A 27,985-nucleotide genomic window follows, 5' to 3' on the forward strand; every position below is an offset into this window, starting at 1 on the left:
CTGTTAAATGCAAATAAGGGTTAATGCTCATGAAAAACATTCACATCATCTCCATGGTAGCTATCTCCTACTGAACAGTCTGCAAAAGTCACATTCTTAGTGGCACCTGCTCTTACCTCTTACATTTACGTTTCATCATTGAATAAATAGTGTTTTTATTCAATGGTTTCATGCAGTGGGTCGTATCTCTTTCCTGTTAGAGATACAAAAAAATTCTCCTATCACTCCGTATCAGTTGTGTGAAGAGGGTATAAATCTGAAAGGCGTATGTACAAGTGTAATGTTACCTACGACTATCTACTCCCCATCATCTCCACCTCAAAATCTTAAAATGCACCTGCGACCGACCACTTCTTCAGAAAGCTCCGAAAAACTAATTCTCACTGTTGCCATAAACACGCATTTAATCTCATTGGTTGTTCACATTCGTCAATTGGCAAGCGTTAAAGAAAATAGACAAGTACTTACATAATATTATGTTTAATTAAAAGTTTCGATTATAATATTTTGTAGCTCGATCAAATTGGATTTTCTAAATTTAAAGTGAAATCCATCAGTGTAACTCAAAATTGACGTGTTACTTTCATTGCATAAGTAGATGTAAGAAACATTTCCTTTTGTGAATATAACTGTAACCACATAAAATACGATTATTTGTTAATTTCGAATGTGTATGTAATATATGTAATAAAATGTACTAAAAATAGCTTTCCAATTAAGTGTCGTAAATGAGAGATTTCAATTTAAAATTTCGAGGTGGGATAATTTACGAACAAGTAGTTGAACGGCGATCCCCATCGTCAGGGAACACGCGTCACCTCACAATACCCCTTGGAAGTGTGTCCATATTGCATTATTTAACATTATGATGTAAATTGTAGATGCCAATTAAACGTACACATCTCAGAGGTAACACCGCAAGATTTGTGGATGAAAACCAGAACAAAAACTTGACAAGCAAGAAATTTGGCATGAACATTTAGATATTGAAAAATTATTACAGACGATGAAACCTGGGTGTAAATTACTATACATAGAATCTTTCAATAAAACAAGAATCAGTCCTGTTGGAGCATAAAGAATGGCCACCATCAGAAAAGCAAAAACATAGTGTTCAACGGGAAAATTGACGGACCCGGTTTTCTGGGATAGTGAAAAAGGGTCATGTTGATAAAGACACTATTCAAACCTTAAAGCTGTCATTCGAAAGAAAATGCCTGAGAATTTTGCCGATAAGACCATACTGCTACCATTGTTTAAATAAAGTATTTAAACAATGCTGCTACACAATTGCAGTGGTCAAGGCTAAAAAAATTCGACAAGTAATCGATGAATGTCGCTCTAGGAATTAAGATATTCGCCCTATAGTCCGGATTTAACACACTGCAACTATAATAAACTATTTGTTCCTAAAGTTAGAAAAACCACACGAAGCTAAAGATTTGCCTCTGATGATGATGAAAGTTGCTAGTGACTTTGTTATGAAACGGTGAAATAAGTACATATATAGATTGAAAGTACATGCGTGGAAAAATAATTTTACATTAAAATGTCGTAAAAGTGTCTCATAATGTACTATGCTGATCTTGCAGTTTTTTCTGAAAAATGATACACGTTTGTTTGTAATTCATTTTTCCTATAGACTTTAAATGTTGTCACTTGTCATCCATTGACGCACGAAATAAGTAGGTAACAATTAGACATAATTTCTAATGTGCTATTATGTTACTTCACTTTTTTGTCGACTGTTACCGAACTACAATTCTTTTTGTCTGCAATATAAAACTACAATGCGGAGTAAAATCTGAATTGCTTACAAGAAACGATACCACTAATTACAACAACAAAGCACCATGTTGCAGCTCATTTCACAGCGGTGCATGTGTGCAGTTCTACAAAAAAGAAAACAGTTTTTTTATTGTTTCAGATTCGCCTTTCGCCAGATTAAAGCATAACTCATTTATCATACCACGATTTTCTTGTAATAGACATACAGAAAATGTTATAATAATGGGAAAAGTACTCTCAGTAATTACAATAAAAATGTAGGTAGTAGGTAACTCAAGGAAGTAGGTAGTAGGTAGGTAGTCATGTCACATTCACCGTTACTTGAAATGACATATAAGAAAGTTATTAAAACATCAAACAGCCATGATAGAAACAATGAAATTTAATAGTGGTTTCGAAATAATAAACTGTGGACTGTGGTCACAAATACATTCCACAACTACCGAAGTTTAGTAGTACTCTTGCAGGTGGGTTACCTTGAAAGCGGTCAACTTTAGATGGCACAATGTGGGTTAAAGTTCTATTTAAAGAATCGCACACTCAAATGGTCTTCATTGATTGCTTCTATGGTGAATAAGGTTTTAACAGGACTTGCAATAACACATTTTATAATCAATGTGATCACGTTTATAGTTAGTGAAAATTGAAAGAGAATCGTTACATGTAAATAATAATATATCATGACTGACCTGTAGAGGATTCAAGTGGAGTAATGGTAATTCTCTCTATCACTTACATTACGAATCAAGGAATCAAAAGTAGCTTATCAAGGGGAATAATATGGGTTTATTCGTGGGATACCTACATACAATTTTTCCCAACATTCCTTGTAAAAAAATGTAGTGTTATATAATTTGAAATAACGTAAACCTAGAGAGAAAGCCGTAGACATTTGCATGAGTAGGTAGCATTTCGCCACTGAGTAATTTATACTGCCACAGACGTATTTTTGACAGACACATTAGAATAATCACAACCATTATAATTTACAAGTCGTGATGAGAATTATGGCAACACTGCAGATAGGGCCGATTTCCGAATTCAACTTGGCAGATTTCAGGTGTATTTTGGGTGCAATAATTCTATTTACCAGTTTTAATTGCGAAGATTTACGTTACTCCGTATTGAATCAACAGAAATTATTATTCAGGTTAAGTTAGTAAACGAAATATATAGATTTGTTGTCATAGCCTCTAACAAAACAAAGCCCTTTAAAAGGACTTGAATTGGTTCAAATACATTACAAGATCAAATATCACCTACACCCTACGTGGTCGTCCGGTTTCGCCGAAAAAACCCCACGTACAAGTTAAAATTGATAGTAAAACTGAAGCGACAGCAGCATTAATTTGTAGTTTCGACATTGGTTTCGAGCAGTGGCAACCTTCTAATGAAAAACAAAAAACGTAGAAACCTCATATATTTTAAATGAACAGATTTTGCTAAACGATCTCGATAAAATTTCGAGCAAAATTTAGTATGGGGTGTCTTTTTTTCCTCACTTACCTTACATAGATTTAGAAAGTGCTCGAGATGTTGTAAACCTGTAAAAAAGGACGATTACTAATCAAAATTAACACCCAATATACAGTTGTTACATTTTCTATACAGATTACTACATATCCTTTGCATTTAATGGCTAGATCCGCTACGAATCAAATCCATTACATTTATTTTATAATAATAATTTATATTTTTGGATTTTCAAAACAGTAAGCCAATAAAAATTAAAGTCGGCAATGGATCCATTCAGATTCATTTCATTTTTTGCGGGATCCGTGGAATGTAACCTTGCAGAAATTGAGGTTTGAACTTTAGAACATAAACAGTGAATTGAGTCTGTTGTGGACGGAAACGATATAGTCAACAATACACCAGGTCAAAAGTACAACTATTTAAGGCAATTAAAAAACGCAAGTGGCATATGTTATTGGACTTTTTTCTTACAAACGTTTTCTGATTAATTATTATAATGATCATGTCATGGTGTGTAATTAATTTATACACCATAGATAAACAGAGCAAAAGTGCAGACCAAACGTAGTCCCTGCTTCCCCAGTCTTTACGGAAGTCAAAATATGTGTCTCTCAAACGCGAAGAAACCTGCCAAAGAAGATGACGGGTATTTGTATCATGCATCAAAAATTTATCTACAGGAGAAGCTTGATCAGGGTTATGCATTCGTCACAGGGTCACAGAGATACCTTCATCGAGGAATATGAAAAGGACACTTAACCGAATTAGAAATACTGCCCATTGATTAATACGTGATCCTTCGAAATCAAAAGAAATATCACTTCCTGAAGAACTAACCACCTTCAATGATGGTCCAAATTTTCTAATTCTCATGAAAACTGTGAAACCATAAGAATGCAATACTTGCCATACTTTACATTCACATACTCCGCTCCGTATGCACTGTCCAGACTTAAGATTAAAAAATCCATCAGTTACATCTTGGAAACCATGAAAGACGTCTTCAGTTTTGTTAGGACTTTTTACAATTTTTATCTGGACAGATGAATCGAATTTTTCGAATAATGGCATGTTTAATGCACGAAATAATCATTATTGGAGCACCGAGAACCCATAATTGTGCGTAGGTGGATTAAAAAAAATGTAGTGTTAACGTTTGGTGTGCTATTTTGAAAGATAAAATATTTATTCATATGTATGAAGGTACTCTCACAGGTGAGGTATTTGCAATTTTTAAGAGACGCTTTATCACATATGCTACATGATGCATCCTTAATGTACCAAACACATTTATATTATCTACAAGACGATGCACCTGACCATAATACGCAAATTTAAATGATATGTTCCCGAATCAGTGGATTTCTAATAACTGTCCTATTCCATAGTCTTGTAAAATAGAAATTGGTTGTTAATTTAACCGACCTCGGAGCTCTTATAGTTCTCGAGATATCAATAGCGGATAAAACAAAATGAACACCATATAAAATAGATATAGGTTATGGTACGTACTCAGGAAAAAGAATACAAAAAATTGGCATTGCGACATATAGGAGGTTGTATTTAAAAAATACTAACTTTGGGTCAAATGTCAAAAACGGTGCCAAAATCTTTTTTACTACGCCACTGGCTTCTACGGAAAATTTCTACGTGGGTAGTAAGATATGGTAACATCCCAAAAAGTTTTTCGTTTTCACCTTGTATCTCAGAAACAAACGTAGCTAGATTGGTTCTGCCTGTGGTATTAAAAGTTCCACAAAAAAAATAGCACAAAGTCGCGAAAATCACAAGTCTCTATCTTTTAAAACAGCCGAGTCTCAAGCAAAATAGGACACTCGGTACATCTTTAGCTATGTACTTACATAATACTTACCATATGCATGCATAAATTAGGTATTTTTTGTACGCGCTCGAAAATACCTCAACCCATTTTAAGCGACTGTAAAAAAATGTTTTTCAAATGTTGGTAAAGCAATTGTCTCACCTATCGTCTCACCTTCATTAACAATAGTGACATCACTATTACAAAAAAAATTTGAAGGCGCAACTGTACCATAAGTAAACCAGGCGCAAGTATCCATTGTTCGATTCGTTTAAACATTCGGTATCTATAGAACGAACTTTCATAATTCAGGAATCGTTAGCATTTATTAATGTAAGGCCTACTTTTATTCTGTAGTGAGCTTGCAACCACAAGATGTGGTGGCTTCGTGTTCATTTAGTGGTTTTGCGCGTCGTTTCCTGGATCTTCATTTTCATGAAACATAAGAAGGATAATTACATCAGTGTTTTTCGACCAACTATTACACTTCCTAGTTAATACGAAAATATTCGTGACCAGCGTCAAAAAATACTCTCTAGAATCTAGATGAAAGGATCGTTCAGTTAGCGATTAGAATAAGTATTCAAAATTTGATCCCCATATACAGGGCGTTTCAAAAAGAATCATCCGATTTTAAAAATTTATTGCTATTCATCTATAAGTCCGATTTGATAGAACAATGTACTGTTAGTAAGAGGAAGCTCTCGAGTTTCGCGTGGTTTCCGCTAGGTAGCAGTAGCGCGCTTCTGTCAACGCCCAGCTCAGTTATTGTCAAAATGGCGTCTAAACAACAGAAAGCGTTTTGTGTTATACGGTTTGCTGAATGTGAGTCTGTGATTTCCGTGCAATGTGAATTTCGTACCACATATGGTGCTGATCCTCCTACAGCCCAGAGCATAAGAAGATGGTATAAGCTAAGGTGTGGGACGAATTTGAGTATCGCATAGACATATGCCGTGCATCTCAAGGGGGCCATATTGAGCACCTGTAAATGGTGTATAAAAAAACTTTATTAGTTATCCTTTAATATAAAATTAACCTCATGTCCATATTATTATTACTATTGAAATTATAAACCTACAAAATCGGATGATTCTTTTTGAAACGCCCTGTATTATTTTGTTTATTTAGTTTATTAACTATAATATAAAAAACGATGAAAATAATTTAATTCCCACTCGTTTAATATTAAGTAAAAATTTATTAAATTACAAAAGTAAACAAGGGAAATATAAAATACATATTTATGATAAACCGCAGACGAAATCTTTATCTAACAAGTGAGTGAGATTAGGTACACGCCGCTGAAGTAGTTTTTCTTGTGGTTGAAGTTGTGTGCTATTCTATTCATAGAACAGAAATGTTATAATTTGTTGTGTATGGAGACAATTTCTTTAAACATTTATTGAAAATATTCAAAACTATTAATTACATGACATTCAAATTATGTCACTCTAACTATCCATCTGAAAAAGAGTTGACGGTAATACCGTTGGCGACTAATTTAAGTATGAAAACGCCACATCATTAATGATCATTTTATTTCAATTTTTAGCGTTTCCTTTTTATAATTTGAGTTTTTATTTAACAATTTTGATTCTTTCTATCGGATAACAAATTAACAGGAAGCAACCTGGAAGCGACAAATTTTTTATTTTGTAGATGAAAACTTCCCTGTCACAAGCTACCCTTACTTATTTTTAAAAGAAATTTAAAATCAATGATTCATCAATAAAGCAGAACTGCAGTCGCAATGCTACCTCAAAACATGAAATACCAATCGTATCCTATTACAGAATGTGATTACACTCATTGCCATAGTGCAGCTATCATATTAATTGAAATTCCATATGCACATGCGAAGCTTTTTGCTCAAGTTGTAATATCAAATGAACGTGGGTGACTATCTTAAGGTCGCCGTAATCATGGCAACATATTTCCTTCTTTTACATTCATTTTCAGGCAGTTGCAATTGTTTGTTACGAATATATTAGTGCGCCTAAACTTGATCATTATACTATAAAATGATACCAAATAAAATATTGACAATAGATAAGAGTATGTACATGAATGAACAAGCTATTAACATATGATAAAGTGGCGTCACTCCACAATCGGGAGGAGCAACAAGGTAACAATAATTATTATAAGCGTATAAAAGAAAAGCCATCCGTTCATGCGATGCACATGTTTGTTCATCCGTCCGTCCTTTGTAATTTTGATCATAAATCAAAAAGTGCAAAACACGCCCAGTTAAATAGCTAGGCAGAGGCGGTACTTTAATCAGTTTAATGGAAGGTGTACCAGTTTTAACATTCACTCCCGTACCCTTAGCTGCCCTCAGTCTGATAGTTATTTATTATAAATAAAACGATAAAGGGACATTTTAAACATTGAGTGAATTAACTTTCACGAGATGGTTAGTTTCTCTTAATCGTATAAGACAAAACTTTATTTTATAGCAAATGCCATATAAATCATTGTAAAGCTTCTGACAATTCTGAATTTAATTTAGACGTCAACAATAAAAATAGCAAGCTTAGGTTCTTCCGTCGCGGTGGTTTGCAGAGAAACAGCATTGTCATATGTTCTGAACGTCGTTTTATATCGTGCTCCGCGTCAGATTTGACATAAGAATGGCAGATGTCTTTAGAATGCACAATCATATGTTTCACTTTATCTACCCTCACTTAGACTACTCATGTCAATTTCTGCTATAAAATAAAATTAATTTTATTAATTGTCTCTACAACCACAAGTGCACAAACAATAGTACAGTCTGTATTGAAATTCTTCACGGACATTAGCGAAAGTGTCTCTTGTAATCGGCCTACATGTATGTATTGCTCTGTGTCTTAGCTCTTAAATACTGTTAGGTGGAAACAAACAGGACGCGCATTGAATCGACTCGGATCGACTCGACACGACTCAACGCCTCCGCCGGATTTGCTATGCAAACATTTAATTATCCGCGCACTGTGTCGGTTCGGGTACGATATCACCGACGGGTTAATCGCGGAATGCTCGAAGAGGTAAAAATTACCGATCGCCGACGGACATTGTCAAGAGATTTGACTGTGAAAGTTTATTCAGTGGCGTGATTATAAACTCCCAAATATTATGTCTGAGTCTGAATGGGAGTTATTAATTGAAAATGTACGTCAATACAGTATAGTCCGGGCGAGAATTTTGAGATCTTAACTTCTAACGGCAAATCTTGAGACATTTTGGTGACAAGTGTTTTTAGGGTAATTGGACCCTGCTGAATCCGATTTTGCCTGTCACCACCTCGAATTCCGGCTGCTAAGGCCTCAAATCTAGATGGCGCCCAAAATGGCGACTAAAACTCGCTTTAAAATTTGTTGTAACCAAAGATATTTATGATTTTTATCTAGTACATACGTTTAATTATTTATTACTATCGTATAAAAAAATATGTAGCCAAAAACAAATTAAGATGGTGGCCAAAATAACGGTAGAAACTTGTATTAACTAATTTCTTTAGTTGCAAAGAAAAATTTGCATTTTTTACATGGGGTTGATACAAATAGGTTAAAAATGAGTTTGTCTACCTACTATTGTTAATAATAACAATTTGCGAAAAAATAAAACAAAATGGTTCCCAAAATGCGGATAGTATGACTTTTGATGATATTTTAATAGCAATTATCGAAATCTTTTTGAGTGCATTAGGGAGGTATTAATAATTATATTATAAGATCCTTATTAAGTTTTTTTAGTTTTACAAATAGAACGCCAAATATTGTTTATACCTACAGCATTTGAAACGCACGCGTAATTTAGGACTTCCATCACAGCGACGACGCAACGCGCGCAGAGTTACCGATAGCGCGAATCTGCTGGCTACATGCTAGGTACCAAGTTCGAAATATTTTGACTGTGGGTGTGCCGTGCCAAAAGCATGCAAAAGCAAAAGTTTGGTACATTGTGGTTGCAAGAAAGGGTGCAAAACTAACATGTGCAAGTGCCGGAGAACTGTAAATTCGAAAGGCAAACGCATGCTGTGCACCAGAAGTTGCCAATGCAAAAGCGTTTGCACCAACAACGAAAGCTTGTGCAAACTTCGGATTCAAGTGACGAATCCGAATAAAGTCTAATGTTTTTGTTCATTTCTATTTTTTTAAGTTTTGTTTTCAATTTATTTTTTTATACAGAGTTTGTATACGGTAATAAATAATATGAAATTAAACGAAAAATAATGATTTTAATACTACCTGTATATCGCATACAAAGAGTCAAACTAAGCGCCATCTTGTCCGCCATTTTTGAAAAAGTTTAAGTAAAGTTTTTGTATTTCTTTTTTACTTAAGCAGGCACTTTGTAAACAAATTATAATTCTTTTGCTCACTTAAGGTAGAATAAATCAAGAATACTACAAAACGCGGCATTTGGAACTCTATTTCAGCCGCCATCTTAAATTTTTTTGGCTTCAAAATTTTTCATAAACTAGTACTAAGTGGCAAAACGTATGTGCTACATAAAAATCATCATAATATTTTTGTTTTCAACAAGAAAAAAATGTTAAAGTGAGTTTTAGTCGCCATTTTGGAGTACTGTGCCGACCATTAACGCCAATCGATACATCCTAGGAAAACAATATAAGTTGTTGTCTAGGTGATACAAATTTAATAATTTAAGAATTGATTCATTCTGTTCATGTTTCAAAATAAAAATCCTGTATTTTGCAATAAAACGCTACACTATCAAGATAATCAGCTATATAGTAAATCTGGAACCAAATGATAGAATTCACCATATTATGTCTCCCTTTTAGGGAGGTTTCTATCTATCTACCTATTGGAAATGGAGGAAAGAAATCCACCTACCCGTGAACGGCCGAATCGAAAGGGATTTTTTTTAGATTGATGTCATGAATCCAGAATCTCGGTGTTATGTTTTCTATTTCATTACATGCCTGTCAGAACCCCAGAAATTAGTAATCGTAGAATATTCGTCCCCCGGAAGATTCACTCACTATATACTCGCCCACCAACTGAGCTACAAGCCGAGCATATTCGTGAACATGCACACAATTTTTTATCGAGCCGAACCTCGTGCAGTGAAGAAAATCGACACGATCCACGTATTTAGACAAACGCGGGAAATCTGGTTATGCACTTGCAAATATGTGGATCGTCTAATCAACTTCGAACCCAGTCATGTAACATTCTTTGATGTTTCGACAGAATACCGCCAATAGATGGATCGGTTTGAGCTTGCTCGCAGTGCGCGCGACGGGGTTCTTCTCGCGACTCAGTTCGATAGTTTGAACCTGACTCGAACCATGCTTATGTTCGCGGCGGGATTTGGATTGCGGTTCAGTTCGATAATGTGGACCCGGCTTTACAACTGCAGTTGTATATATACTCTTTATTTGGTTAAGCACAAACAAGTCGAATATGAGCATCTTCTAAACGTTTTACGCTTGATGTACGCCTTAAAAATGAATCAATATCCATCCCCTTAAAAAGTAAGGTTACATGATCCTTATAAAGCATTTTCTCTTAATGATTGTCTTAAATGAATTATACCACCTTCTAAACATGTTTGCCAATGCCTAAGTAAAAAGCATTAAAAACTTTACGCGCCAAATTTAATCTGTTATTTTGGATCGCCCGGTATATTTTATCACACGCACCGATAATTACCTTCTAAACACACAAAAATGAGAGTCGGAAATGTTCAGTGATATTTATATAATAACATCATCAATAAAGTATCAGGTGTATATTTTTAAAATCTTTGATGTAGACTTAGATATAAATAGACTCGACGGAAATGCTCGATTAAAAGTAAAATTATTTATTTTCTTTATTCAACAATTTGAAATAAAATGTATATTAATAGAATAAACAAGCTGATAAAAATTTACGATTGTTTGTGGAACCCTCTACCCTTCCACAGCAGCCGTGGAACGCATAGGGTCGTCATTATCAAATAATTTAGGAGCGTTCGGAAATAGTATATTGAAAGACAAGTGTTACAATGCGACCTATTGTAATACGACTATCTTGTGGCACGAGTGGCGACGCGAAGCGTAGCCACGAGTGTCCGCAAGATAGGAGTATTACAATAAAGCATTGTAACACGCGTTTTTCATACTATTTTTTCTATTTCAGTGCTTTAATTTAATTAAAAAGTTTATTCTGATTCTCAGGGCTGCTTGACCTGAGAGGTGGGACTATATTTACCCGGACGGTAGGTTAATTTAGCAAACAAAATGAGTCAGGAAAATTGATTCAAAAGAATGACATCAAATTTCAATGTTGTTCTGATTTACAAATTAAAAGCAGCTGCAGTTGAAAATCTCAGATTGTTTTGTCTAATGAAATGTAGTACGTGCTGATAAAACATATAGTGTTACACGTCTGTATTTTCTTATCCCGGGTGATGCAGTTTCATTTTTAGAATCAAACCAATTTCCAAGTCACCTGAATTCAGTTCGTTTAACCATAGATTAAAAAAACAATTTTTTAATCTACGGTTTAACCTCGGGTTTAACTTTAGAAGTAAAATGACTAGGAGTGGGGGTCAATCACTTTTGCCGCATTTCCACAAAAATAAAAAGTTGAAAAGTACGCAATGCGTCGAGCTACTTAAGCGCGTTTTTGTGCGACGGATCGAGGTTTTATTAGCGTTGAAATATAATTTGCATGCGAAAAATTGTGACACAAAGCTACTTAATGCTTTAAACCTGAGCATTCTACGATGATTCCTTCGAGGGTTATATTTAAAAAACCTTTGCAGCCAACCGACGGACCGACTGAACAGCCAAAGTGAATATTGTATAAGCGCTACTTTTAAAAAAGCGCCCTTAAAATGCGCTATTGTGGCTACTTTGCCTGCCCGTCCATTTGAAAGTGCATCTGTCACTATCAGATTACTTTATCGCTGTTTGGTTCTTTATAGTATGGAGGTTTTTTTTGTAAGTTTATTCTGGGCCACTTGCGAAAAAAGTCAATGCAAAAAATCCTGACCTTTATTATAAAACCTATAGTCTTGTTGCATTTTGATTAGCCAAAGTGAGACTCAAATCTTGATTGAAACACCAATTTGATTGCTGGAACACTGCGCAAGAGCAAACCTAACTTTCTTGTTTATGGACGGATTTTTCTGAAATTTTAAGAGGTACGTCCTAAAAAACGGCGGTGACCCCTTAGCACGCAGTCCAAGAAAATTTATTTATTAATTTTTCTTAACGGTTTTTTTTCGTTTTCGGGGAAGATTTCACCCTTATGTCCTCTTACAGTCACGAGTGTTTATTCCTCGGCGTGTAGCCGTTCACTCTGTTGATTTCTTAGCTGCCCATTGTTTAGATATCTGAAATAAACTGGTTGCTAACTTCACAGCGGCCCAGTAACTGGAAAGATTACTTATGGAAGGACCTAAACAAACCATTGGTCTTTTCGATGGTTCTCACAGGTACTTTTAACACGTTTAGATGTTCAATTTAAAGCCAATGAGAGTTCGTAAACCTAAACAAGTTGTAGCGAATATTCTAGAAATCCGAATAGACATCGAGGCGTCATAAAAGATTAATCGACAAAGAACGAACGCGGATGTGACGGAATGTTTCCGGGAAATATGACGTGTTTGTTCGCGAACATTCTTGGATACTCGGAATAACATAATCGTTTAAGCCGAGTTTCAGCTGAATATTGTTGAATTGTGTCACGGTCCAAAGATGTGACGACTTCCACTGCATACTTCGATTCTGGCGCTATGGCATTGGGCCGCAAGACATTTGGATGCGGACATTGGACCCCAGGACAGTAGGCGGCAGACATTAGACCGTGGGCATTAGAACGCAGATATTAGGACGCGGATATTGGGATGCGAACATTAGAACGCAAGCATCATGCAGGTCACGGTACAAAGCAGAAATTAGGTCGCGATAAATCCTACGCGTTATTGCGACGACCAAAATTCATAAATTTGTCATACAATAAATGCAGTGGTCGCCCATTGGTAAAAAAATGCCGCGATGATATTTAAAACCGTCGCGGCCGCACGTTACCGCACAAACCCGCGATTTAGCGGTCAAAAAGCTCGCAAATTCGTTTCGCCTGACTGTTGAACGCCAATAGGGTTAAATGATTTCTAGCCGACAGGTCAAAATTATCTACGATATTTTTAGTACTGTGTTGTCATTTGGTGCGTGCTGTCTCAAAATGGGATGGACCCAATATTGCCTTTGAGTCTGGATAGCTTGCCTTCTTCGGCGCCTACCCAAAACCATCGCTAATAAAATTAATTTCCTTCGATCCATCACTTCGAAGCTTACAGCACCAACTGACTAAAATCGATCTGGCAACACGGAATATTAATCTAAACATATTCGCACGATATCTACCGCGTAGTGGGCGAGCACTTAGCGGATGCGGCGCGATATATCGCGCGCGTCAAATCGTGCCGTTACCGTCTTGTGGGCAAACGCCCTAACGCCTCGTCCTAGCCTAGGATCTAATGTCCGCGTCCCAGGGGGCGTTCTGATGTCCGCGTCCCAACCTCTTTTTGTGGGTGTATAAATCGAGCTGTACGTGTACATGCATACCGGGTGAATACCGAACATATAAATTAACATGGGAAAACAGTTTTTCGCAGGGAATTAACATGGGAAAACAGTTTTTCGCAGCTTGTTGCTCCCCAAATTAACTTGGAGGGTTCATAATGACACCATTGGAAAGAAGACTTTTTTTCTCATCTAACTAAATGCGAGTTAGTTAAGTTTTATTTGTATTTTCTCATTATTTTATCAAAAATTCGCAAAATAAAATGAACTCAAAAAATCATGTAGCCATGACCCGTAGATTTAAGCATCCGGAATTGTCAAATTGTCGATATTGACGGAATAGAGGTTTGATTAAATTCCACGGAAAATAAATCTCGCACTCTGCGATAACTATTACCGCCGTAAACGTTTTTTTACAATAAAAAGTTTTCCTCAATGGAATACATCGTAAGTTTTGTAGTAAGTACAAATTAAAATTATTGACAGTTATCGTACCTTGTTATCATGACTACCGTGATTTTTTAAACCGAGTACACATTTTGATTACCTAATTTCGCAAAATAATAATTAAACGTGCAACTAGACGTTAATAATTTGCATATCATAAAACGCGGAAAAAAATCTTCTTTCCAATGGTGGCATTATGAACTCTCTAAGTTAATTTGGGGAGCAACAATCTGCGAAAAACTGTTTCCTACCTATGTTAATTCCCTATGTTCGGTTTGAAAGTATTCGCACCCGGTATATGTCCTGATAATCTCAAGTGGATATGTCGAAATTACTCTTCAATCCGGAATGCCTTAAATGTTCAAGGTAGGATTTTCTTGTTCTCTGAACTCTTCTTTTTCGGCGTTTAGACATTATAAGACTTTCATTTACACTTAAAGGCTAATTTTTTTAAACGCTAAATCGAGTGCTGAACTACATTATCTAATTAACCCAAAATAAACACGCAGGTTTAACATAAACTATTCCATAATTGTCAATTAGGAATTAGTACTTGTCACAGATGTGTCAAAAAGTTTTGCACATTACAAGTCTTTATAATTAAATACTCGGTTAAATATATATGTTCACATACACACACTTAAATTGTATCTTATGACCAGCGTTAATTGTATACGAGATTGTATACGTTAAACTTCAATTTGGACTCATTAATCTAAATACAATTAAATGAGGCTATTTTCGATAACACCCGTAACAATACTGTGGTTTATAAATTATAGGTCTATAGGAATGCAAAATGATCATAAATGAAGGTTTTTCATAATTGAACCAAATATGACGTTTCCTTCCTTAACAGATCCAAACAAAGCACCTTTAACAGAATGAGTAAACATTATATATTGCTTTATTCTTGTTATCACCAACCAATTGTTTCCTTTGACGTAAGTTTAGCCTTAGTCAACAATTCACACATGATCTTTGTTAATTGTTACAAAAGTTTCATTACACCATTGAGTGTTTTTATTCAATGATTACACCTTTAAATAATAAACGTGTGTTCATTTAGAACAGGATTTATACGCCAGCCCAAATTTAGGAACATTAGCATAAGGTAACAAGGAAGAATTCAAGCAATTTCACGTAACAAGTGGGGTTCATCGCCAGACATTGTAGTGATGGTTTATAAATCTTACATACAATCTATTCTTGACTACGCCGCTACGTTCTACGGCGCGGCCAATAACTGTCATCTAAAAAAATTGGAAGTGTTACAAAATAAATGTATACGTCTTTGTCTGGGACTTTTTATAAGTACACCAATTGATATTCTGTATGCCGAAAGCGGTATTATGCAGCTCAGTAGGCGTAGGGAACTATTAAGCAATAGTTTGGTGTTTGGTGGCTTGTATGAAAGAAGATCACCTATATACAATAGATTGCACGAACTCTTTATTCTACATTTAACAAGTTCATATTGGAAAAATAAAGCTACTCCCACAATTGTACAAAGTTATTGCGATACTATAGAATACAGGAAAGTAGTTGAGTCATCTGAAAGGAATAACGGTTACCCTTGTCAGTTTAATATATATAATCTAACCGCAGATACTTTCGCTTTCCCAGACTATAGCAGGCTGCCACTATCATTTAGACAATACGCTTTTCTAGCTGATGTTAAGATGCAGTACCCAAATTTCCATTTAATTTTTACAGATGGATCAAAGAATGATGACAATGTTGGATACGCAGTATATCATAGTGACTACAAGTTTAGATTTAGTTCAAAACTCTCTAAATACACTTCCATTTATTCGGCAGAATTGATTGCAATAGTAGAAGCGTTAAAATACGTCCTCAGCTTAAGGTACAATCGACTTATAATACTTACTGACAGTTTAAGCGCTATTAAGAAATTGAAAAATTTTGATTTCTACCGAAATAATAACCACCTCCTTAAGAATATTTTTGAACTTTATTTCCAAGCGCGCAAGCAAGAAAAAAATGTTATCATAGCTTGGATAAAAGCGCATGCAGGAATTGAAGGTAACGAAATTGCTGACCTTCGTGCTAAAGAGGCAGCAAACAGTAGAGATATTAGTCTTAACTATCATATTCCTAAAAGAGATGTCATGGTGTGTATTAAAGCACACATAACAAATGTGCAATACTACAAACAATTAGAACCAAACTTACCTCAACAACCATGGTATAAAAATATCTCCAGCAGGCCTTTTATTGCAACCATTTGTCGATTGAGAGCCAATCATGGCAGATTCCCTACACATCTACATAAAATAAAATTAGCAGACACTCCAATATAGAAGATTTTATTTTTCAAACTTGTTTAAATAGTAAAGAGAGAGAAAAATCCAAGTTCACCAATGCGACTGACGTCGTCGGGAGAAATTTCTGTGGTTAAAAATTATCCATTATTAAAAACTCTAGTGTATAAAAGTACCTTCAATTTGATATTTTATTTGGCTCCCTAACATGTAGGTATAGTTTAGGAGATACTGAGATACACTAATTTAAAGTTTCGTATTTACAGTTTTTAATAATGGATGATTTTACCTAAGTATTGCCGGTGGCGGATTATTTGAGAAAAATCGAAAAAAAGTAGAAATTTTTGCAGATTTTTGACACACAGAAATTTCTCCCGACGTCAGTCGAATTGGCAAACTTGGATTTTTCGGAAAAATAAAATCTATCGGACCTTTTGTAATTCGAAACTACAAATTCACTGGACTAAATCTTCTCGTACTCGATATGCGAGAATTTCAACATGATAACTCCGAAACATGAAAGATTTAATTCTGTTTTCGGAAACTAACTCGCGGATGCTCAAAAATTGAATGGGCACGATTTCCATACATCGACTTTCAAAACTGATTGCAAAATGCGGGTTGTCCACTTTGAAAATACGAGGTGTGTAAATTAAGTAATGAGACTGATGCTTTACATATTGTTAGGGCATTTTCCAACTCATGTTGGAAGGTGCTATTAGGGCAACTTTCTCCGTCTGTCCGTGGCCTTAACTACTCCTACAGTTTTGAAAATATTTAGTTCGTTCTTTTTGCATTCTTATTTGTGGAGATATTTTTTTGAAATTTTAACCACAGTAAAGGAAAGAGTATCGCATATTGTAAAATCAGATGTGAGCATGTCAACTTTCTTACATTAGGTATACGACCTTTTCAACTCTGATCAATTATGGAAAATTGGCTAAAGTTACGCGCCATAAGGCGTTTACATTTTTTATTTAAATATGATTACAATTCATTGCTGTCTCTTTCAAAATAGCATCTCTGGGAAGCCACATAGTCTTGGAGACGATTCTTCCACTGGTAACAATTTTTTTGAAGCACCTTTAAAAATCACAACCATCATTCTAAACTAAAGAATGACTTTTGGGGGCGAAAAATAATTATTCATAAATCATAAATTATGGAATGTAATAATGTAATTTCACCATTAGTGAACTTATTCAAAGGTGCTTTCAATCGACTACATCACGCTCGTATTACCCAAAAAAAAAAAATCAACCCCCGGCACAGGTTCAACTTTCCAGTAGTGAGTAGAGTAGTAGGACACCCTCGACGACACCTAAACCCAAATGTATGTGCAAATCGAGTTTGTTTGGCAAAACGGTATCATTGTATTTCACCTTCAATGAAATATTCAGTTTAAAAACTCTTCATGGAATCCATATCATTTGTCCCCCATCATGCGAATCTTGTGGGATGCAATGAATTTTTTCCAACTTTTTACTTTACGGACGTTTAACATGCAATGCAAAACAGTGGACGAAAAAATACAATTTGAGATGTTTCTTGGTGTTTTCTACCCGAATATTTGAGCCCTGGTGCAAGCTCAAAAGGTTCCCGGAATAATCCAATTGTCGATCCAATCTTAAAATCATTTTATGATTCCCCGAAGTGATGTCCGCAAAATAAAGAAACAGTTCAAAATTCACCTATGATTTCTGGGAATACGGAACGTTTTTGCCGTTACCCCCTCGATAAAATATAAAAAAATATGTCATGTCCATTTAAAAATTTGCAGAAGGTAGGTACCCAAGGTAAAGGTGAGTAATAGCAACCCGAAATAATACAAACAGGTTTAAGGGTTGGCATGACGAGTCGCTTTTGTGGCTCTTCAAACGGTTTCAGGTATAAATTACTTTTAGATCGAAACACTTTCTGATTCATTACACATTTCCATACTCTATGCTAAATTGTGACGTCCTTCCCAGCTGTAGGTATTTACATTTTCAATTTTATTACAATTTTTTAGAAATCTCTGCAAGGAACTTCTTCGTATTTCGTACGAGTTGAGGTATGAACCATCCTAGGACATCAGCCGCCCCCCCTCCAAATATGACCAGGGAAACTCTGCGTTTTGAAATATAGTATCTGCTAACCCTTTTAATTGCTATGCAAAGCTCTCCAAAACTGGGAACCAAACCCAGAGTACATAATTGCTTCTACTTGTGAATGAAAGCACTGGTCTTGGAGTCACTTAGCAAATTTCATGATAAGCTTTGTATACGCGTTCCGAAATTGTACGCAGTTACACCTTGAGAGTGTGTAATTAATGAAATTTTGTAGGTGGAATTCGTGATAGTCATATACTTGATTTAAAGTTAATATACGAGTAATTGCATTGTACTTAATCAGTAATTAAAATCCTTGAGGGTAACTCACTTTTAGTATGAATTAAATTACCATATAATGGCATCTAGCTTAACATCCAAATTTTTGAATGAAATTTAATTACCCCAATATTATAATAACATAATTAACCAAAAGTATTTAATAAAATCCTTGACAGTTGCATCAATTTTTTAGTAGTTGTAGTTCTAATAGGCTTCTTATAGTTTGAAAAAGTATACGACTGCTCATGTTTTCATTTATTATTTTTCAATTTCGGAAAAAATAAATAAATTAGAATTTAGCTCGGAATTTAGTATTTGCGTAAAAATCGAATTTATGTCACTCGTGCCGTGAAATTATTGAACCAAAAATTAGATTTATAATTATAGTTATAATTTATAATATCCATTTCTCCGATTTCCCACAACAAAACATTACAAATTGACGCAGAATTTTATAATATACAACAATTTTATTTACAACGTTGCTGTATAATAACACATAATAATTAGGGGACAAAATATTTCAATATAAAGAAACTCGTAAACAATAGACAAACCAAGGTTCAATCGTAATCACTTGCATGATAAAAATACAGTTCTTTCGATAGTTCCCATTTCCTGCGGATGGGTTTCCCATTCCACAAATTTCGAAAAATCTCCGTGATAAGAAGGAATGTTTTACTGCAAACATCATTTTCCTATTTCTTGCACGCAAAAGAGTTTATCCTCGAGTTTATCAGAATACCTGGCACCCGACGCCGGCCTGATCATATTATTCCATTAAGTAAGTATTAAAAAAAGCTCGAAAAAAATTGAACGTTTTCGAAAAAGGCCGTTAGCGTAGCAAAGAGATCTAATTTGTTTAACTTCGGCAACCCCATTTTTCAAAAACAGCCTCAAACAGGCAGGAATTCAAAAAAATAATGCAGTCAACAATAAAAATATTTAGTAGATTAGTAAGCTGCTTTTCGTTTGAAAATGTTTTGTAAATGTCAAACTAAAAGTTAACATTTAATTTTAGAAACGCATATGCTGTCAATTTAAGATTCCCAATTATTCAAATTTACAACAACAAAAAAGTAATAAATAAAAATACAATTGTTTTCCGCCATAAATAACAAATGCCATCATAAATGAAAAACCTCAATTTCTACTTTTTCCTGAAAATAAACTCCAGTTTTTATCATCAAAAACGAGACCACAATTTATGCAAAAGTGTATATATTTACTAACTGAAAATGTTGATTAGATTCCAAAGAATCCTGACAAAAATAGGCATTTTTTTATTATTGGATTCAGAAATTAATAATCGGTTTATTGAATAATAAATTACCACAGGTAGGTTTACAAGACGTTACAATATTGCGTCTGCAATCAAGGAAACCCGAAATAATTACCTAAATTCTTGTTAATAATCCTTTCTGCACTCGGATTGATAAAACATTTCAGAGAACATATTTTTTTTAAGTGTTTATCTTCAGAGATTTAAAAAAAACTTGTCATTGCGAGTCGTGTAAATATTTATAGCAAGAACAAAAACCAACCAAATTATCATAAATAATGAACATCAACTTACCGAAAATCTCTGATTGATTTGTTCTAAATGCGGCTAATTTTGGGTAAAACAAAAATCCGTTAAACATAAGGGCATGTCCCGTAACATAAACAAAGCTTAAAAAGCAAGAACGAATAAACGGAACACTAACGATAAAACATAAACCTTACAGACACTTTAATAACTGACGTCAGGGCCGTGACAGTTGTCGTTTACAGCTTCTCCTTCCTTTAACATTACGCGAAGATTGCCGACAGGAAAGAGCGCGCGCGCACTTTTTTAAAAACATGAATTGTATTAATTATGGACGAAGAATGAAAGTTGAATTTTATCATTAAATAAATTACTTATTCAAAGATTTTATTCAAATAAGCACTTGCAGAACTATATTTAGCTAACTCGGAGATTGGCCAGTTTCTTTTGCAAAAAAACCTGTGAAACTCTTGAATAATGTACGAAAGCATCACCATTTTACATTTCCGGCTAAATATATAATAAAGATTTTGAGAAAAAACCCTCGACTTTCAAAGGGGATGCTTTGTTAACACTAGCACCCCCATTGCATCCAATGACATGCAAAAGAAAATACTAGGTTTTTCTTCCGCCTTTTACAAACTGTCTTCTCGTCTCTTTTAAGCTTGCTAGACGTTTTGTTTAGAAACTTGCCCACTTTCGAGTTTTCTTTATGCCTCCCCCAAACGTTCCACGCTCCTCCTTCGAGCCCTCTTGACACCTATTTCGAGCTTTCTTCACCCTTTCTTAGAATTTTTTTCAAGTTTTCTTTACACCCCCTTCGCAGTTCTTTTACTTTACCTTCGAGTTTTTACCATTCCCCCTTCACTCACGGACTCACGCCTTATTCAAGTCTTTTTCACGCCAGCTTTGAATTATACGTGCCTGAACATCCGTTTCCACTCTTCGCTCTTCCCATTAGTTTTCACTCCTCTTTAGAGCTTTTTTCGGGCGCCTTTCCTAGACTCCCCTTTTAAGCCCTTTTCATACATTTTTCGAACCGTTTTCATGCCGCCTTCAATTCTTCTTCGTGCTACCTTCAAACCTTTTTTTCTCTTACTTTGAGACTTTGCCAGTCATCACGCATCTTGCGCATCTCTTTCACGGTTTCTTCATGTCTAATTCAATCCTCTTTCGAGCCTTTTTTACTTCTCCTTCGAATCTTCCTCACTCCTTTGTAGAGCCTACTTGACGTCACTTTGTGCCTTCTTCACTTGACACTCCTAGCGCCACACATTTTAGCGGGGTTAGAATGTGCCGACATCGCCCCAGATAACAAGATACTGTAAATTTCACAGCTAGTCCTGCTGCGAAATAGTATGGGCAAAATTTTTCTTAACACCAACCGACAATATTGTAGGTTCACTTTCTGGTATGAAGGGAATTAACGCAATTGTTTTTTATGAATACTGGATTAATGTTACCTCTAGCAGGAGACATGTCGCCAGTTAAAGCTATAATAACCGTTAACATTCCCTAATGTTGTATTCTTTATTAAGCGGCAGAGCAAAGCGATGCAAGCTTTATAGGGGAGTCGATGGTGTCCGTCTGTCCGTGAACACGATAACTGTCAAACGCTTGGACCGATTTGGTTCAGACTTTGCACAGTTATGACTTATGAGTTAACATACATACCACATGTAACAAGCCAATTGAAAATGGGTCAAATCCAATGACTCCGTGGGGTCACACCGAGGTACTCTGCCGCTTTTTAACTGCTCTTTATGGGTTTATTTTTCTCATATTTGTTATGAGTCATTATATAATTTGATCGGCTGTGTTGCTAACAAAATATCGTGATCACGCTCAAACAACACGCCTATCAAAAAGAAAAATCGACAATCACGGCTCTACCTAGTTTAACATACAAACTTGAAAAGGTGCTTAAGTCAAAAGAGGTGGTTCTAAAGCGCGGTTTAGACGCTACGATCTTGGCTTCGATAAATCGTAACGATCTGATTGTTCAATTTATCGTTCAATAAATCGAAAGAGTGCGTACTGTTTACATGTAACGATTTCTTGTTCCAATCTCATTGTCGATCACGGTTTAATACAGTTTTAATTTTTTTTACTTTTCCACTTGTCTTTTGGTTCTGTCCACTAATATAAATTATACTCGCATTTTATTGCTTACATTGCTTGCTTAATCTTAATCTCGATTATTATTTATAAGTAGCCATGTGTCGCTAAATATTTTTTTTGCACGATCGGTTATAGTCGGCTACTTACTAATTCATTTTCAAGGCGGTAAGGTGCACTTACCAACCTAGGGCGGTAAGTGTATCATAGCAACGTGCTTAGCAACCAAGTGACAGTACAGTAACATGCGACAAGTAGGATATGTGTCAAAAATCAAATTATTGTTTATTAATGTGGAAGTTAAATGTACAATTTGCAAGTTACAAAAATTAGTTCGGGAATTAGACAGGCAATTGGAAAACACGGTGTTTACAGATTCTTCACACTCAGCAGTCGATAGAGGATTTGAATTAGTACGGTATGAAATAGCAGGTTCTGTTGATGGCAACGAAGATGATGAAGGGTTCCCTGGAGTTCCACATAAAATCTTCTGAGCGGTTTCAATCTTGTTAGTTAATGACTCACCAAGTACGTGTCATCGGGTGCTTCCGTAAGAAATTTATGGAAATCTGCTTTAGAAAAAACGCTAGATTTTTTTGGCTGATACCCAACGTTCTTTCTTTTCAAAAATGCTATCAGCGTACTGTATTTAGAAATATCAACACACCTTCTTAGAAAAATCATATTTTCAACATGGAATAATCACACCATAAGCCATTTCAATCCTTCACTACGTTGAACAAAATATGCTAACACCATTTTTTCACTTATGTCAGTTTGACATTTACTTTCACACCATTTAAGGAAAGAATCATATGCGGCTTCATATCTACTTTTAAATTTTTCGGGAATGATCGATGCGCAGCCAATACTCCATGCAGCTTCTATTTCGAAATCTTCTGAATCATTTAGGTATGTTCACTTAGTCTCAACCAAACCACGTTTCGCGCACGTGTTGTTTTGTTTTCAAAAACAGAAACGTAACTGTAGCAACCCACAAAAAATTACTGAACCCATTGTGATGCTACCACATTGATACATTCGAATTTAGTTTAGAGAGAGAGAGAGAGAGAGAGATCGTTTATTGAACCACTTTTGTGGTATACCATTGGTTTATATCAATTATAAATTGATCGTGCAAAAAATAGCGTAAGCACCACGGTCAGTAGGTGCTTAACCGATTTCGGATAATATTGCAAACCTCGAGCTGCGCTCTCGGTTTGCAATTATTATCCTCAACCAGTAAAGTACACCTACTGACCTTAATACTTAATATACTATTTTGGGTGGCCAAACTTGATCGCCAGTCGCCAAATGTAAAATGTGTGCGCTAGAGACAGTCCAGTAGCCCAAATGGATACAAAAATGGTTCACGTCGGCAAAATTTGTTACAAATCGTAGCGATAAATCTCTGTTATTGTTTACACGTTCCAATTTATCGCTACGATTCGCAGAAATTGAAGCCGGCCGCCATCAACCATCCAATCCAATTCCAATTCCAATAAATCGCTACAATCCTCTGTTCACACGCAACGATAAATCGTAACGATTCGATCGTTACGATAAATTGTTACAATTTATCGTAGCGTCTAAACCACCCTTAACGCTAACCGCGTTTGCAGATATAGAAGGTGCATCAAAGCAGCCGCAGGAAACAAAGGCCTCATGATTGGGAAAGCCTTCCGTTAGGAATGGTTCTACGCAGTAGTACACAGATGGTAAAACAGGGATTGGGATGAGCGGCCCAAGCATGCCGGATCTCTGAATTACTGGGACAAAAATCCACTGTTTTGCAAGCTGAGGTCTATGTCATCATAAACCTCTGTGCCCTCATAAACCTAGAAATGGGTAAGAAGGGAGAAAAAATAGATATTCTCACAGATAGGCAAGCGGCATTGAAGGCGTTAGTTTCATGTCTTCTTTCCTATAAAGAAACTTCATTGTAAACTAGGAAACGGTAGTCCAAATTGGTTTAACGAACATGTAAGAACCTTGAGCGATATAAACTTCAATTTTTTACAAACTTATACCTACTACCACATAGTACCAATATGTTATCTGTGCGACTATACCTACTACCTATATGGATATGGACTGAACCCAAAATTTCTCAAACCTAACATAACCCTAAATTATGTACCATACCCTTAGGGCGCGGTACACAGCAGGTGAGACGAGCAAATCAAGTAAGTATCGAAAACCAAAACACTAGTCACTATATAGTCAGCTGATCGGTTAGCATCCGCGTCTGTAGAATCAAACGTTGCGCACTCATTGGTTGGAATTTCCGAGGAACTCCTAGGAAACAACTCGCAGTGTTTATAAAACGCAAGAGGCTCAACCAGGGGTTCAACCGGACTTTTATAAAACCGACCCTTATTAGTACGATAACGGTTAACTCCATGATAAGCTCAGATCATCTTATACCTGCTGTGGTGATCCCTATTCATAAAAAATGTATATTGGAAGATAGAAATAGCTATACAGGCCCATTTATATTGTTGGGTAAACTACATGGGAATTGGGGATGTCCTTTCTTTAGGTTGAAATAATGCCGAAGATGAGAGCGCGCCATCACCTTGAAATGTAAAAATACGAACTGTTGATTTCGGTTTGAATATCGGAAATAGCAGCCAGGACAACCTGTACCTAAGTATGTAAGATCTGGAAATTTTTTTTCAAATAGACAGAATTGGAAAAATTTGTTGAATTGCCATTTTGATGTTAAGTTTTTTTTATTGCAAATTTAATAATAATAATAATAATAAAGTCTTTTATTAAATCATGCCATACACACAATTTAACAGGGCGAAGTTCAGATGTTGGGCTACTCACGGCGACCCAACTCTGCTCTTACACTTAACCCTACTATAATGAAAAGAAATATAAAACTAATTGGGAATTGTACAGAAAAATAAAGAATTACTTTGTAATGGAAAAAAAATTAGTACATAAATAAGTTTATGAAATACAAAATGTAGGTATGAAAAAAAATAAAAATAAATATCTTTCAGTTAAATGGGTTATAAAATTTAACTCAACTCAAACGTTTGCCTAGCAAAAACAATGTTATGAAGTGCCTTCTTAAATTTCCCGACGGGTATGTTTTTTAAACTATTGCTTAAAGCATTGTATTTTTTTGAAATATTGTATGAAAATGATCTTATCGGATTATCGGATTTATGGCTCAGTGGTAGAGCATTGGGTTATAAATCCGAAGGTCGGGTGTTCGAACCTTGGTTGAGGTGAATTTTTCATCTGTGGCGGAGATGGAAATTACCTTACACCAGTTCCGAACATTCTACCGGCTACTCCGAATTAGGTTTTCCTGCAGTTTTCCTAATTCGTAAGGTAAATACCGGAGTAGTATAGACCATCTTAAGACCTTCTGCAGAGGCACCTCTAAATAGCATTATGCGGGTCACTCTGTAATTGGGCGCATGCCTGTTGAGGGCCCAAAACAAGAGAGGGATAAAATTAAAATTAAAATCTTTCATATAATGCCGTTTTATGAGTTGGTGGTATAATTAAGTTAACGAATCTAGGGTTGTTACTAAATTGAATTTTATTATATAAATAAACAGGTTCATTTATTGTTACCACTTTATGGTATAAGACCATCTCATGCACATATCTACGATTTTTCATACTTAACCATTCGGTTTCTTTTAATTTGTGTGATATATGAATACATGATGATGCTTCCTTATTCCATAAATTATAGTCTCAAACAGGAATTTTGAATTTTTGGATTCTATTGGAATCATAAGTATCCAAACATGGTCCGTACACATTAGCACAATACACAAACTGTGACAGGACAAGTGAGTTACAATTTACAAAGCGAAATTTTCATTTGTTGATTAAGTATAGAACGTTGATTAAAAATTAATTTTAAATTTGAGTACGCTTTTCTTATCCTATTTGAAACAAGTTATTTAAATCTCAACTTGGAATCAATTTCTAACCCAAGAACTTTCACATCATCTTTAATTGGTAGAATTTCATCGCCCACTTTTATAATTATATCATCTTTCCAGGCCTCTCTTTCTTTTGCTCCTCCAAAGATGATTACAGAGGATTTTAATGGGTTTATTTTTAGGTTAAGTTGTTCCGCCCCGTGGCGTATTTACGGGGGGGGGGGGGATGAAGGGGATATTTCCCCCCCCCCCCAGAAGAATTGAGTTATCATCATAGCTATTAGGTATTTAGGTAATACTCCGCTATCCGCTCCGCCCCTTTAAAATAAAGGCAATAATATATAGGTAGATATAGAGAGCAATTTTGGTTTTGGTTAAAGTCTAAAGTCACTAAAATCTAAATATTCTGTAGTATTCAGTATTCACTATTCAGTGAGTGATCAGTATTGGCAGTCGCAACGATTTGGCTATTCGGCATCGATCGGCAATTCGCTACATTGATGCCCAAAATAACAAATAGGTATCAGGTACTTAGTACTGCTACTGAGGTGAGGTACCTGCGTCCTGCCTTTCACGAAATGACGAAATTAATAAGAATTTTAAATTTGATTGAAACGTCTAATCGAAAAGGTACGAATCGTTTTGGATTCTACGCACCCAAATTAATAAGAAAAAGTTTTTTCCCGATAAATTTTGGCGCAGGCGATTTTTGGTAAAAAAGGAAGGTAATAACTGCCTTTTTTTGCCCAGAAAAAAAATTGTCTCAGATTGACCGGAAAAAAATATTTTCTTATAGAATGTGGCCTGTAGAATCCATAATTCGAAACAGTTCCAAGATCGGACTACTAGATCAAAAGTTACGGCCCTTTGAATTTTTTGTCGAAATTGGTTTTTTGCCCATAAATATACCTATTATTCAAAGTTTTCGTTGACTAATTAAAGCAAAAGCAATAAAGGGGCCTGTCAGCAGTAAGAAATAAAATACCGTTCTAATCTAATCTTTTTCGCCTGTACAATAATAAATAGATATATGCAACCCAATTTCTATTTCCCCCTACCCCTTCTAGTACGCACTGGGTGACTGTATGTGCCACGAACTTGTTTAATCCCCCCCCCCCCAATAAATTTCTACGTACGCCATTGGTTCCGCCGATTGTAATAATATATATGATTGTAATAAGTCGTTGTGGTCACTATTGATTCCCTCATTCGCAAGGTCTAAATCTTTACTAAAGAAATTATATTGCAACTGCGTATCATCAGCATATTGATAGCACACGTTGCATATTTCAGGCAATTCGGGAGGGTGGCAGTGTATATAATGAACAAAAGAGGTCCCAACACCGACCCTTGTGGAACGCCTATTGCTACAGGTGTTGACAATGATCTATTATTAATCAATACTACCTGTTGCGTCCGATCAGTAAGATAGTTCTTAATCAAAGCACACGCATTGTTGCTAAAGCCAAAATAATGTAAAATGCTTATCAATATATTGTGATCTATTAAGTCGAACGCTCTAGTAAAATCTAGTGATACCATCACTGAAAGTTTTCCCTGATCTAAGGCTGAAAAAATATCGTCTGTAACATTCAACAACGCGGTGCTGCAGCTATGGTTTTCTCTAAATCCAGATTGTGACTGTGGTAATATAGGTAGTCCGTAATTGTTTAATTAATTTAATTATATTAAGTTT

At 35.5% G+C, this 27,985-nt stretch overlaps 2 long non-coding RNA genes across 2 annotated transcripts; both read right to left on the minus strand.

The window, feature by feature from the left end:
• Positions 1–305: 305 nt before the first annotated feature.
• LOC116182478 lies at positions 306–20,484 on the minus strand. Its single transcript, XR_004147528.1, has 3 exons — positions 20,300–20,484; positions 3,295–3,332; positions 306–317 (listed from the first exon to the last, which is right to left on the minus strand). It is a non-coding gene; the product is annotated as an uncharacterized LOC116182478 (long non-coding RNA).
• On the minus strand, positions 4,374–6,157 carry LOC116182479. Its single transcript, XR_004147529.1, has 3 exons — positions 5,431–6,157; positions 5,249–5,372; positions 4,374–5,203 (listed from the first exon to the last, which is right to left on the minus strand). It is a non-coding gene; the product is annotated as an uncharacterized LOC116182479 (long non-coding RNA).
• Positions 20,485–27,985: the final 7,501 nt, after the last annotated feature.

The sequence above is a fragment of the Photinus pyralis genome, unplaced genomic scaffold (genome assembly GCF_008802855.1).
Source record: "Photinus pyralis isolate 1611_PpyrPB1 unplaced genomic scaffold, Ppyr1.3 Ppyr1.4_unclustered_Scaffold5481, whole genome shotgun sequence".
Classification (NCBI taxonomy): domain Eukaryota; kingdom Metazoa; phylum Arthropoda; class Insecta; order Coleoptera; family Lampyridae; genus Photinus; species Photinus pyralis.